This window comes from Wyeomyia smithii, chromosome 3, assembly GCF_029784165.1.
Source record: "Wyeomyia smithii strain HCP4-BCI-WySm-NY-G18 chromosome 3, ASM2978416v1, whole genome shotgun sequence".
NCBI classification, from domain to species: domain Eukaryota; kingdom Metazoa; phylum Arthropoda; class Insecta; order Diptera; family Culicidae; genus Wyeomyia; species Wyeomyia smithii.
Genome location: NC_073696.1, coordinates 133,487,883 through 133,501,370, shown reverse-complemented (window position 1 = coordinate 133,501,370; position 13,488 = coordinate 133,487,883). Strand labels below are relative to the sequence as shown.

The following is a 13,488-nucleotide window of genomic DNA, read 5'->3' as shown; positions in this document are numbered from 1 at the left end:
AAAATATATGAAAGTTGAAGACAAACTGAACGTCCCTGGGAACAGTATTCCTTGTATTTTTGACGTAGAACTACGTTTTTTTTAGCCTACCACATAGGGATGCAAATAGGAAAACTATTACCGAAAAGAGGACGAAATATGTCCCTTTTTAAATGCTTATAAATCGGTTTGTTTTCAACCAATTTCCTTCATTTTTGCAGCAATTGTTTGGAAAATTATACACGCATCCACCCAAATGTAGAAAATTGTTGATTGATTATGCAAACTATTGTACTATTGATAATTGTCAAGCCTTGTTTAAACGAAAATTACGTGCTCTGATTGGTCGTTATATGATTGTTTCCCAAGCACGGTCGACAGAATCATATACCTTGCAATTGAAAACATGCTATTTGGCATATATAAGAGCCTGTTTCAGCCGAAGCCGCTCATAATTGTTCTGGACAGCGACAAGTTGTCAACAGTAGTCGTCCTTCATTAGCAGCAGCACTAGCCCTGTGGTTGGTCACCACGTCTCAGGAGCAGCGCGGTTCTTCTCAGCGTGCCTCGTCAGACTGCCATTATTCCCCCACTGTTGGGGCAGCATAATGATCGTCATTACAAACCCAATTTTGAACAGCAAAATGCCTCTTTTCAAGGCAAATAAACAAGTCATTGAAAGTGAATAATTTTTGACAACGTAAGCAAGCATTCTGTGCGGATTCTAGCAGTTACATCTGTCGTGGCCGTCTAATTTACAGAAGGTGAAATAGCTTCCACAGTGCATGTTGTCCGTGTATCTTAACTTCCCCACTGTTGGGGCACAAAGGTTGCGATCAGCAACCGATTTTGAACAGTAAAATGCCTTTTTTCAAGGCAAATAAACAAGTAATTGAAGGATGAAAATTTCCTAGCATCAACACAAGCAAACATTCTTCGTGGGATCCTAGCAAACAAATTCTGTTGTAGTTTATTTAGTTGATACCCCCACTGTTGGGACAGCACAAAGGCTGCGATCAACATAACCGATTTTGAATAACAAATTGCCCTGTTAGAACGCATTCACAAAGGCAGTTAATTCGAATATGCAGAGCTAGTATGAAGTCGATTTAATCAATCAGCATTAACAGAATTTCGTCGTCTCCCAGCTGCCAAGTTGCAACATGATGCAACACGCAACAGCGAGCAAACGAAATCGCTTGATGTTACAAACCGCAAAAAGATACGGGTTAAAATCGTTGCGTGTGTGAGAGCACCATCGGTGTTTATTCGCTGGAAACAAATATCGAATGCGAATTGTGGAATAATTCGTCTATAGAATATTAGAGAATTAGACAACTGAACAGAAGGGCGTGGCCTATTACGTAGCACCCTTCGGCTAAAAAAGAGTGTTTCTGGGAAAACTAGCTACATTCATTAGTCGGAAGGTGAACTGGATGCACAGTGGGGAATCGCTGGCCATCGACCTAAAATTGAAAATGCGAATTTCATTTCAATTATATTTTTCCTATAGTTGTATAATATTGAAGTGTCAGAATCCAAATTTTTAGAGTAATACAACAAATTTTGAATTTTCTATGATTTTTCAAAGTGTATTGAGTTACCGTTTTTTTGCGTTTTTCTTGAAAAAAATGCAATGTTGCGAAATTTGCTGGAGCCTCAAAGGTAACTTGAATCTTGATGACGTCTAAGAAAAAGTTGTGTGTAAAATAGTGGAGAATAAATCATCATAATTCTATAATGTATAATTTCATTGTAATACTTAAGAAAATTAGGCGAAATCAAAAAATTACGTATTTTTTGCATAAAACAGCGTTTAAAGTTTAGACGGCAGGGTTTGGCACTATTGGCACTTGTTTCAAAAGATTGCTTGGAAAAAATGCTTTTAAATGCATCTAGTTCGATCCTGCGCAGAGTTGCGCAGAGTACCCTTCTTTTGAAGAGAAACAACGAGGGTTCGGCACATATCGGATTTTATAAATGTAAATTTAAATTGTACACTGCAAACCGTCAACAGAATAAGAAATGGCTCGCATTAGTTTGTTGATAACAACGTTTTCAAACATGTTTCAGTATAATTGATCACACTATTTTCATATTTATAAGTTAAACTCATCTATATTCCGTTTTTAACGCAGTATCAAAAACTAATCATTGTTTATGTTTTGGATCACCAGCACTGAGTACCAAAACCATGTTTTAAGTTTGTATCATACCAGTCACATGTTAAAATAATCATGTAAACCCAAACCAAGACATAATAAATCACCTGCTAATTTCTACAATGCAAATAGTGAATTATTATTTTGATTTTAGAAACTGCATTTTGGAAACTTTTCTTGAATGTATTAAAACTGTATTGAAAATGAACACAAATATGAAGATGAAGGTGGAAGTGAATAAAAAAAAATGCGATGAAAAAAGCAAAGTAATATAGTCCCTTTTTAAAAAGAAAACATAAGTGATTTTCAACACAAAGCATATTTTTCAATTGATATTTTTTTTATTTTCTTCATAACTGAATGATATTTTTTAATGTTTTTTTTTATTGCATATGAAAGTCTTTCAAGCATAATGCATTTTATTTTGCAAAACATTGGAACCGACGTAAAATTTTCCTCATATAATATATATAAAAAACATTGAAATTCCACTAGCATCAAGAGTATGCATTTTCATGCAAAAATAATATCAAATTCGGACTCAGCGTCCCAAAATTACATAAAAACCTTGTATTTTCCATGATTTAAAGACATTTTTTTGCTTGGCCAGCATTTGTATGGAGTCGCCCCACTGTGGGATGGACCGTCCACAACGTTGACAGCAGTAGCAGCAGATACCGGCACTCAGCAGTTGCAGTAACAGACCCTAGCAGCGGGTCGCGCCTGTGGCTTCCTTCAAGTTAAGCACTTGCCCTGTGGTTGGTCACCATATCTCAGGAGCAGCGCGGTTCTTCTCACTTCTCAGCGTGTGTCGTCAGACTGCCGTTATTGCCCCACTACTGAGGCAGCATGAAGGTTGCCATCAGCAAATCCAATTTCGAGCAGCAAAATGCTTTTCTCAAGGCTAATAAACAAATATTTGAAGGTTAATAATTTTTTGACAACTCAAACGAGCAATCTAGTAGCAATTTAAATCTGTAGCAGCCGTCTAATTTACAGAATGTGAAACAGCTTTTACAGCTCGTGTTTTCAGTGTCTTTATTACCCCACTGTTGAGGCAGCACAAAGCAAGCATTAGTAGACTTTGACTCATTAATGAAACACCTACAACAATGCATTTGTTAATAGTGTGCGTAGTTCCACGTCAGTTATGCGGTCGTGTCTTGGATACAACCTCCTACGTTTTTAATGTGGGGTCGTTGGTGATTTTTGTTTGGGATTTACACTTGTTTGTACTTTCTCTGCTTGATTTATTATTTTCTGGTTGTTCAATTGTTTGATTTCTTACCATTTTTATCTCTATTTTTGGCATCCTAACAACCCTGACGCATACATTTTTATTTATGAACGTTGAATTAAAAAAAATCTAAACATGAGAGTACAAAAGCCGACATTATGCGCAATATTTTATAAGTGGTAATTAGTGTCACGCCAACGGTGTCACGCCGGCGCACCGATCGTCGCCGAGGTAAAATGTTTAAAAAAAAAAAAAAAATAGTAAAAAAAAATGAGTCCAACACCAACATAGGTGATATGAGATATTGGTTTTTTTTCATATTACGTGTAATGACTGGGCGGGAAAAGAAACCACGTACAGGGTGGCCACTCTACCGGGAAAAAGACGGGAATTTCAAATCACTGGGAAAAAATACGGGAAAACCGGGAAATTAGGCTTCACGCCGGGAAAATCATCTTCCTTAACGTCCGCCATTTTATTAGTTCAACAGTTTCTGAGATAATGTCATGAAAACCTATTTTTTTGCACGATGACCTAACTGGCATGATTCTGCCGGTTAGGGGAAAGCTGGTTGTTGGTTTCAGCCAAAGTCGACAGCGGCTTCGTAGTAAGATCTGCATCAAATAGATTCAGGCTTGGTCAGGTGGATAAATTTACTGTTCCGTAACATATATTGTTAGATTTTTAAAGAAGTCAAAACGTAATCAGCGCGCGGGAGGCGTATTGAAACTTCTTGTGAATAGTGTTCGACATCGCATCGAGTAGAATCCGGTCAAAAGTCAGATAGGACCGGAAACTTCGAGTCTCGATTTTATTTCGAACCGGACCGGAACGGAGCTACCCGGTTTGTGCTTCTCGATTTTTGATATGATTTTAATCACAAGCAGCACATTTATATTGCGGATCATTTACTTGCATTTGCAAGTGACATACTTTAAAGAGAATGTATATTAATATTTTTGGCAAACTGTGTTCGTCTGTCATGTTGCGGAAACTAATAATATAAATAATCAAGACTGTTATTTTCAACATTCTCCACATTAAGTGTTTCGCAGAAAAAAAAAAGTTTTTTTTATTCTGTGTTCGACCTTTTGACTACTGGATTTTGTTGGGGAAAGACGTCACCTTGAGGAGCTATTTGTTAAAGATTCCTCGGATTTTTTCTATATCAAAAACAAACAATAGCTGATATATTTTTGCCTTTCTCCTAGAAAGGTATAGCAATCACTTGCAAAACCGAAAGTATTATAGTGCTCCAAAGGGCCGAATGGCATATATCACTCGACTCAGCTCGACGAGCTGAGCATTTTCTGTATGTGTGTGTGTGTGTATGTGTGTGTGTGTATGTGCAGATTTTTATTCTCACTCACTTTTCTCAGAGATGGCTGGACCGATTTTCATAAAATTAATTGCAAATGAAAGGTCTTGTTGCCCCATAAGACCCTATTGAATTTCATTGTAATCGGATTTTTAGTTAAGAGGTTATGTTTAAAAATGTGAAAATCATGAAACATCAATATCTCAGAAACTACACAACCGATTTGAACATAATTGGTCTCAAAAGAACGGGCTACCTAGAAAACCCTTAAGTTTTAAATTTCATAAAGATTGAACTTGTGGTTCAAAAGTTATGAAAAGAAAAATGTTCTGAAGACTGTTTAATCTCACTCATGTTTCTCAGAGATGGCTGTACCGATTTTCTTAAAATCAGTGTCAAATGGAAGGTCTAATTGCCCTATAAGACCCTATCGATTTGTTTTGCAGTCGGACTATTTCTTTGCCTGTTATGTTTAAATATGTGAAATCCAGCTATGCAAAGGAACATATTCCGAAGACTACTTGGACTCACTCGCTTTTCTCAGAGATGGCTGACCCGATTTCCACAAAATTAGTGTCAAATGAATGGTCTAGCTGCCTCAGAAGACGCTATTGAATTTTACTGTAATCGAACTGTAACTTCATTTGTAATGTGCCGACTTGTGAAAATCACGAAACTTCATTATCTCAGAAACTACACAACCGATTTGATTATTATTATTAGATGAGCGGGCTAGTTAAGGGTTAACTGATGAATTATGATTGAACACGTGGTTTCAAAGTTTGGCTGCCCTACACGTTCCCATTTCATTTGATCATAATCGAACTTAAGCAACCGTTATGTATTAAATTGTTACTAAATCAACGAAAGTCTATTATCTCAAAGATTACATGACTTATTTGAACATAACTAGTGTCATACGAACGAGTCATCTCTCAAACTTAAAAATAACAAACTTCATAACAATTTGATATGTGGCTCAAAAGTTATGGAAAGAAAAGAAATTCAAAGACTATTTAAAACTATACCTGCTTTGATCGATATATGTGGCCTCAACATAATTTAAATGTGGTGTCGTACTTGAACGTGGTGTCGTATTTGAACGTTCCAAGTTCATTGATTCCTTGCGGTTTGTTTGAAGTCTGCAAATGCACGACGAATCGGCCATAGGATATGATCAAAGTCAAATAACAAATCGTTTAAAATGATTGGTTTTATCGAAATGACAACATCCTCGACTTCAATATATTCATATTGGGTGGTATTCTGTCATTATCAGCAGACTTTCTGGCATCAATCTGACACCGGAAATACCCATATTGGGAGGTATTTATGGTTGTTTTCCAGAAACTAAAAGTGGTCGTCTTCAAATTAAAATGGTGTCCACTGGTTAAAGAAAAACTCATGTTGGGTGGTATTTGGTCACTTTGGGCTGTTTTTCAGGAACCGAAAGTCGTCATTTTGGACTTCAAAATTGCCTGTGAAATCAATTTCTGTCATCTGGGCGTAGTTCTGGTTCCGAAAACATTCATATTGAATGGTATTTGGTCATTTCCGGCTGTTTGCCAGACACCGGAAGTCACCATCTTAAAATTTAACATTGTGTCTGCGATCAATTTTCAGCTTCTATGCATCTTTCTGGTTCCAGAAATACTAATATTTAATGGGAATCGTCCATTTCAGGCTGTTTTCCAGAAACCGGAAGTTGCCATCTTACAATTCGAAATGTTGTCTGAAGTCGATTTGTGGCTCCAGTGCATCATTACGGTTCCGGAAATACCCATATTGGATGGTATTTGGTCATTTGCCGCTGTTTTTCCGACACCGGAAGTCGCCATTTTGGATCTCATAATGGCATTTGGAGACAATTTCTGGATTTTGAACGGCAGACTGGTTAAAGATAAACTCATATTGGGTGGTATTTGGTCATTTTCTGCTGTTTTCAGAAACCGGAAGTCGCCATCTTAGAATTTAAAATGCTATCTGTGGTCGATTTTAGCTCCTGTGTATTATTCTAGATCCGGATATTATTATATTGGGTGGAAATCGGCCATTTTCGGCTGTTTTCCAGAAACCGGAAGTTGCCATCTTACAATCCAAAATGTTGTCTGAGGTCGATTATGGAACATTTTTGTTACCACTAAAAACATTCACCTGCCAATATGGTTCCATTTAGTTGATTAGTCCGCGAGATGTGCAAAAATTTGTGGAGAAACATGTACTTCCAGAAGAGGGAGGGGCGTCAAACTATTATGGACATATTTGTTACCTCTAAAAACATTCACATATCAAATTTGGTTGTATTTTCTTGATTGGTTCTTGAGCTGTGCGAAATTTGTGTTTCATTTACATGGGATCCCTCCCTTATAGAAGAGGGAGTCGGGTTTCAAACCATTATGTACATATTTGTTACCACTAAAAACATTTACCTGCCAAATTTTGTTCCATTTGGTTGATTAGTTCTCGAGATGTGCACAAATTTGTGTTTCATCCAACTATTATGGACTTATTAGTTACCCCTTAAAACATCCACATGCCAAATTCGGTTTCATTTGCTTGGTTTGTTCTTGAGTTGTGCAGAAATTTATGTTTCATTTGTATGGGACCCCTCCCTTCCAGAAGAGGGAGGGGTCTCAAACTATCATAGGAACATTTATCGGCACCAAAAACCCCTACATACAAATTTTCACGTCGATCGGTTCGGTAGTTTTTGGGCCTATATGGATCAGACAGACAGACAGACTTGATTGCATTTTTATATGTAAAGATTACAACATCAATATTTTAGAACCTAAAGAGTGAATATACATTTATTGGATTGAAGCGTTCATGTAAATCTATTGTTACAAATAAAAAATTGAATGAGAAAGGCTGGGTCTGACCGCTAGATGGATTAATTTAGGTTTTTTTTTTCAAATTGTTTATTCAGAGAGGTGAATTTATTTTACGGACCATGATAAAATTTCTTATGCATTCCATTGGCCCCAGCTCGAAAATTTTGTAAGTCCCAGGATCGAAGTGTTTTGAAAAAAAAAAATTGTTTTGAAAGAACAGATCTCAACGTTTCATGCATTTTGCAAAATGCATCTTGATAGTGTTATGTGCATTTTTTCATTAGTCACTCTGCGGCTCTTCTTCCCAAAGTCCGCTTGAAAATTTGCCCAAGGACATTTTTCGAAAAGACAAAACCTCAATGCCCCAACTCTTAAATTTATCCCATGTATTTCATTAGCATCCTGATACAGAAGCACTGCAAGCTCGAGAGTAGCTTGACAGAGAATGAAGCAGAAGGAAGCAGGAAAGCGCGAGAAGGCGATTGTCAACGATTTGGAGATAAAGAGGGCGAAAATTGTGCAGCAGATCACTATGAAGGTACTTGCTAACGTCGACGAACAGCTAAAAACGATGAATGAGAAATGTTTTTCATAGTTTTGTAACACTATTTTCTCAAGGCATAGATAAACATGTGAAAATTGTTTTTTTTTTCTCATATGTTTTTGAAATAAAACACCGGGAATTTTTATTAAATATCATCGGAAAAACCGGGAAAATACCGAGAAATAGAAAATTGATATTGAGTGACCATGCTGGTCACGTATCGCCACGAGAAAAAAATGATTTGTTTTATTCTCGCAAATTGTCTATCAGAATGTCAGAGGAGGTGAGTCTCATGGTCCAGTCCTGTACAATATAGGGAAACACAGACATGGCGGGTATAATGGACCATTGCTCATTTCTACATGAACTACTGAAATTTACCCAAATTATTTATGTCAGTCGTATACCAACAGAATTTCGAGATATTTTTTTTTGTAAGATTTGGACACCTGCGACCATTGTTTTGATCATTTGTGGTATATTTCGAAATATTATATAGATCAAAACATTAGTTAGCTATTTGAGAAATAATCAAACTAAATTCACTCTTAACAGCAAAGCAATGTGATGTAGTTTTCGCACTGTACAAAACTTCAGAAATGGTATTTTTCAATGACATAGGATTAATTACGAAGATTTCAAACATGCGGGTGGTCCCCGTGGACCTGTGGTTAGCGATGTCGGATGGCTAGCTCTTCCACAAGGTTGTGATATCGGGTTCGATTTCTGATCAGTTCGAGGATCTTTTCAAGTTGGAAAATTTCTCGACTCAGCACTGGGGCACAGTGTATCGTTGTACTTATCCTACAACATGCAAATGTGCCGAAGGCAATATCGATAACGAACTCTCTCAACTAATCTAGTTGATCGAGTCCGCATTAGCCCCCCAGGCTAGCGTACGATATTGTTGTTGGGGGTGAAGATAGTTTAGTGAAAATTTTTTGTTTTTCGGAAATCGGAGTGATCCAAAAAATTGTTTGCCTTTTGGGCAAGCCGGCTAGTTGTTGTGCGGACCAAATGGGCAGTTTCAGAAAGCGATAATAGTATCATTTATTATTTTTTATTTCAGCATTCTTAACATGTGGAATGAGACCTAAGTCATAAACTCTCATTTGAAATAAAAATCATCATAAATGCTGATAAAACCATTGAATTACTACATGTAAATCATGTTAAGGGGTAATATCTACCAAATTTTTTTTTTCTTGCCATTTTTTTTATTAGCTTAAATCGTGCTAAAACTATCCTAGAATCAAAATCTACATCGCCCAAGTACTGATCTAAACTCAAAATTCGTTTAAATCAATTTTTACCGAACAACTTTTATGCTCCAAAATAACATTTTTCGTTTATTTTGGCCATGCTTGTTTTTGTTTTTAATTTCGAGGCTTTGTAAACTAGTAGAAGTTACCAATGATCGGTATCGTGTTTCAAATTTGAAGTATAGAAGTCGCTGCATCAAGTTTCGACCGTTACAGCGTCTCTAAAACACGTGTTTACTCACAATTTTAATTTGTTTAGTCGATCAGCCGTTCTCGTGGTATACGTTCTTTGTTTGAGTTTTTTGATACTTTTTAACTGTGATTTATCCTCAAAAGTACTTAAATGGGGTGACAAGTTTGAGTTTTGCGTGGGATCGGACGCCAACCGCGTCAAAGTCACTGAGCGTCGCATGTCTGATACCGCGAAAGAGGGTAGGCGCAGCCTTAGATCAGATAAAAAAGAGGAAGATAAAGCCCAGAAAGGACAACTTTACGGCACAGGGATAGCTGACTGAAGGTTAAAAAATTATTAGGGGCTCAATTATTGCGATTCTTAAGATTTATAGCATTTTGAAACTTTAAAAGCGTTTTACTCAAAACCATGTTTTCAAATTCGGCGAGCAGTAGAACTGATAAAGTTTACATCCGATAGACTTGAAATTTTAACTGTAGCTTCTTCATTAGATTATCTAGTGAAGTACACACGATTTTGGCGATTGGTTAACAACAACAAAAGTTATTAACAATTAACGGTCGACTGTTTGTGTCAAAAAAGAACTTTTTTTTTCAAACCGTTGCCATTTTGCGAACTAAAAATTTTAAAAATATAATCATGTGTACTAGCGACACTTATGTAGATAATGAGAAAATTTTTGTTTTGGTGATAGATGGAGTTGGGCACGACTTCTACTGCTCGCCGCCGAACAACTTTTACAAAAAGCGGTTTACGGAAATTGCTGCACAACCGCCATTTTGTGAAAAAAGCAGCAATAAATTTTTTTTTTCTATTCTCAAAGAGTTGCTTAATCCAACGATATACTATTTATATATCTTACATCTTAAATGTCCTGTAAAAAAATTGAAAAAAGCCTTGTTTTTTTGAGCATTTGGTAGATATTACCCCTTAATGAACCCATCTGCGCAGTGGACGGTAAGGTTTAAACACGTGCTTTTCTACGCAGTGCGTCGTCCCGTATAGAAAAGCAATTTGCTAGAGTTTATCATAGGTCCGTCTGACCAGCAGAGGCGGTCAGTTTCATGTGCACGTTGTGAAATAGTGGTTTTTGAGACTGTTTTCATTTTAGTGTAAACTCATATAAAACCACTATGAAAAGAAAAAGTTCGCAATATTTCATGAAAAACATTAGTCAACGTTGATTTTATCAATATCGTTGATTGAAATATTATGTTTCGAGTAGAAAAATGAATGGTTTCTTTGGGCTTCTTCTTTCAAACTAATCAATAATCACATTATTAATTGATCTGGTTAGAATAACTAGTTTACAAAAAACTTACCTTTAAAGAGTACCGTAAGAGTATACAAGCGAAGTACAGTAAATATATGAGATATTTATATCCTTTCATTGAAAGAAACTTTGTTCTGTGTATGAAGAAATACAATACGTATTATATCCTGCTGGTGCAGCGGGACCATCAAACGTTTCGAGAAAGTTGGTAGTTGGTCCCCAAACAGAAACCGTGTAAAAAAGGTAGTGTGCGTACTGCAACAGAGCTCAAAGCAGTTTACGAACGTTTCCGGCAAAATCTAGTCTTAGTAATCTAGTCAGTAAGAAGAAGGGTTATGATGAGTCATAACACTATGCATAAAATCATCAAAAAGATCATTGGATACGGCGCTTTCAAGATACAAAGGATTAATGGTTTAACTCGCAAAAATATTGTCGCCTGGGCGGCGATATCTCTATTGTTACTGATGCTTTTCATAACAAATTTTTTCAGATGAAAAATTATTTACTTTTTAGGCTGCTTTTAACTACTATTTACCGACAGAGGCGTGAAAATTAACAAAGCGTACTATCTACGACACGTCATCAAAAACCATTTGCTGTCCTGTACCAAGAACTAGTTGGAAAAGAAATTTTCTGTTTTTAACAGGGTTCAGCGCCAGCTCATGAAGTATTGGTTGTTCGGAAGTGGTGCAAGGAAAATTTACGGTGTTTTATCCAGCGTTGCAAAGTGAGAGAGAAGCAAAACCTTTTCCCTCTTTTCTGCTTGATAACGATCTCTATGCTACGCTTCTCCAATCGTTTGCACACACACTTGCGGGTTACTCTTTTTTATTCACGAACTAGCCAGAGCAGCAGTTAACTTGTGCCCCTACGCAAATACTCTTTTATCCCTCTACTCTGCGGCTTCTACTCCGCGAGTAAGGACACGCGAGTAGGAGTGCTCGACTAAAAGAACTCGACTACGCGTGCTTGGATGGCTCATGCCGTGCCGAGAGTGAAGTGCAGAATTTGTATATAATATGCATGTTAGAACGTGTATGATGCAAGGCAGTAATTCAACCTACGGCAAGGCGATATGGCCTTCCCAGAACAGGCCGCGCCAGTATGCTCACGGCCTAAGAGTTTAGTCTGCTTCTCTTTTTGGATTTGCACGGTTGTAAAAAGTTTTTTCATATGGGTTAGTGATACAGAGAGTATAGATTAAATTACATTAAATTCATTTCTTATAAAAACCCAGCCGTGAACATACTCACCTCAATTGAATTATAAATGATACACAGTTCACGGCTGGGTGGGTATTCGTATACGAGCTTGGCGTAAGAACTATCGCCGCATTCGTTTTTGCGGCGGTATATTAAAATTATATTTAAAATTTTATATTCAATATTTTTTATTATTTATTCAATTCCAAATGTAATACAGGCATATCTCGATATAAGGCAACTTTTTTTTTTCGTTACGTTATATCGAGTTACGGTATATCGAAGCAAAAAAAAATCTTTTCAATTTATGCAAGAATGTTAATGGTTAGTAAAAAATGCGTGAAAACCTGTTTTCCATCAGTAACCTATCAGTATTTTTAAACCTTTCTTATGCCCATTTAGAAATATTTTCAGAAGCAAAAACAATATTTTTTTCAATCAATACAAAAGGTCACTCAGAGATGCGTGAAAACCTATTTCCCAACACCTATCAGTATTTTTAAACCATTCTTATGCCCATTCAGGACAATTTTCAACAAGCAAAAAAATTTTTTTAATTGATGCAATACTGTTGGTGGTTACTCACTGATGCGTGAAATCCTATTCCCCATCACCTATCAGTATTTCTAAACCTTTCTTATGCCCATTTAGAGAAAATTTCAACAAGCAAAATAATTTTTTTTTTAATTGCTGCAAGATTGTGAATTGATACTGAAGGATGCGTGGAAACCTATTTCCCATCACCTATTAGTATTTTTTAACCTTCCTCATGCGCATTTCGGACAATATTCGCATTGGTTTCATTGGTTTCAAAACTTACTACAAACATTTTTGCGAAGCAATTTATAGCCCAAAAACAGTTGCTGTATCATTAATTTTCAATTTCAATACATTTTAAAAAGTTACGTTATATTGAGGTAAAAGTTACGTTATATCGAGGTTGCCTTATATCGAGGTATGACTGTACACTAAAGTCGCTTTTTACGCGGGGGATACGTGCCGCGTAAAAAAAACCGCGTAAAAAAACCGCGTAAAAAACCGCGTGTATATTATATCTAAAATTTATTTTTTACGATAGAAAAAATGTATTTTTTAATATTTAATAATAAATAATTATTAATTATTTGACTATCACTTCTTCCTTTTTTAGGCAAAATTTTGGAAATAATCGGTAGCAAACCTTGATTAATAATTCATCTGAGGGGAATTTTAACCGTTTTACTAGTTTTTCAACTGCTTCAGCTTATATAGTGGATAAAGCAGAAGTTTTTTTAAGTTTATTCTGAAACGTAGTTCAACGTATTTGAACAATACTCAAAAAAATATAAAAAAACGAATGTTGCATAGTATTTTTTTTATTGATAACCAATATAACTTTGATAACAAGCAAAAGTTGGAATAATAGAAAAAAATACACTAGTCGGATTTAAATATGTCAGATAACAAATCTGGGTTCAATCGAAGTATCATAAGGTTGTCGA

The 13,488-nt window shown here is 36.2% G+C and overlaps 1 protein-coding gene across 4 annotated transcripts in view; it reads left to right on the top strand.

Moving 5' to 3' along the window:
- The window catches only part of LOC129731185 (uncharacterized), a 131,898-nt gene that overhangs the window by 63,751 nt on the left and 54,659 nt on the right, over positions 1-13,488 (top strand). The gene's annotated exons all lie outside the window — the stretch shown is intronic.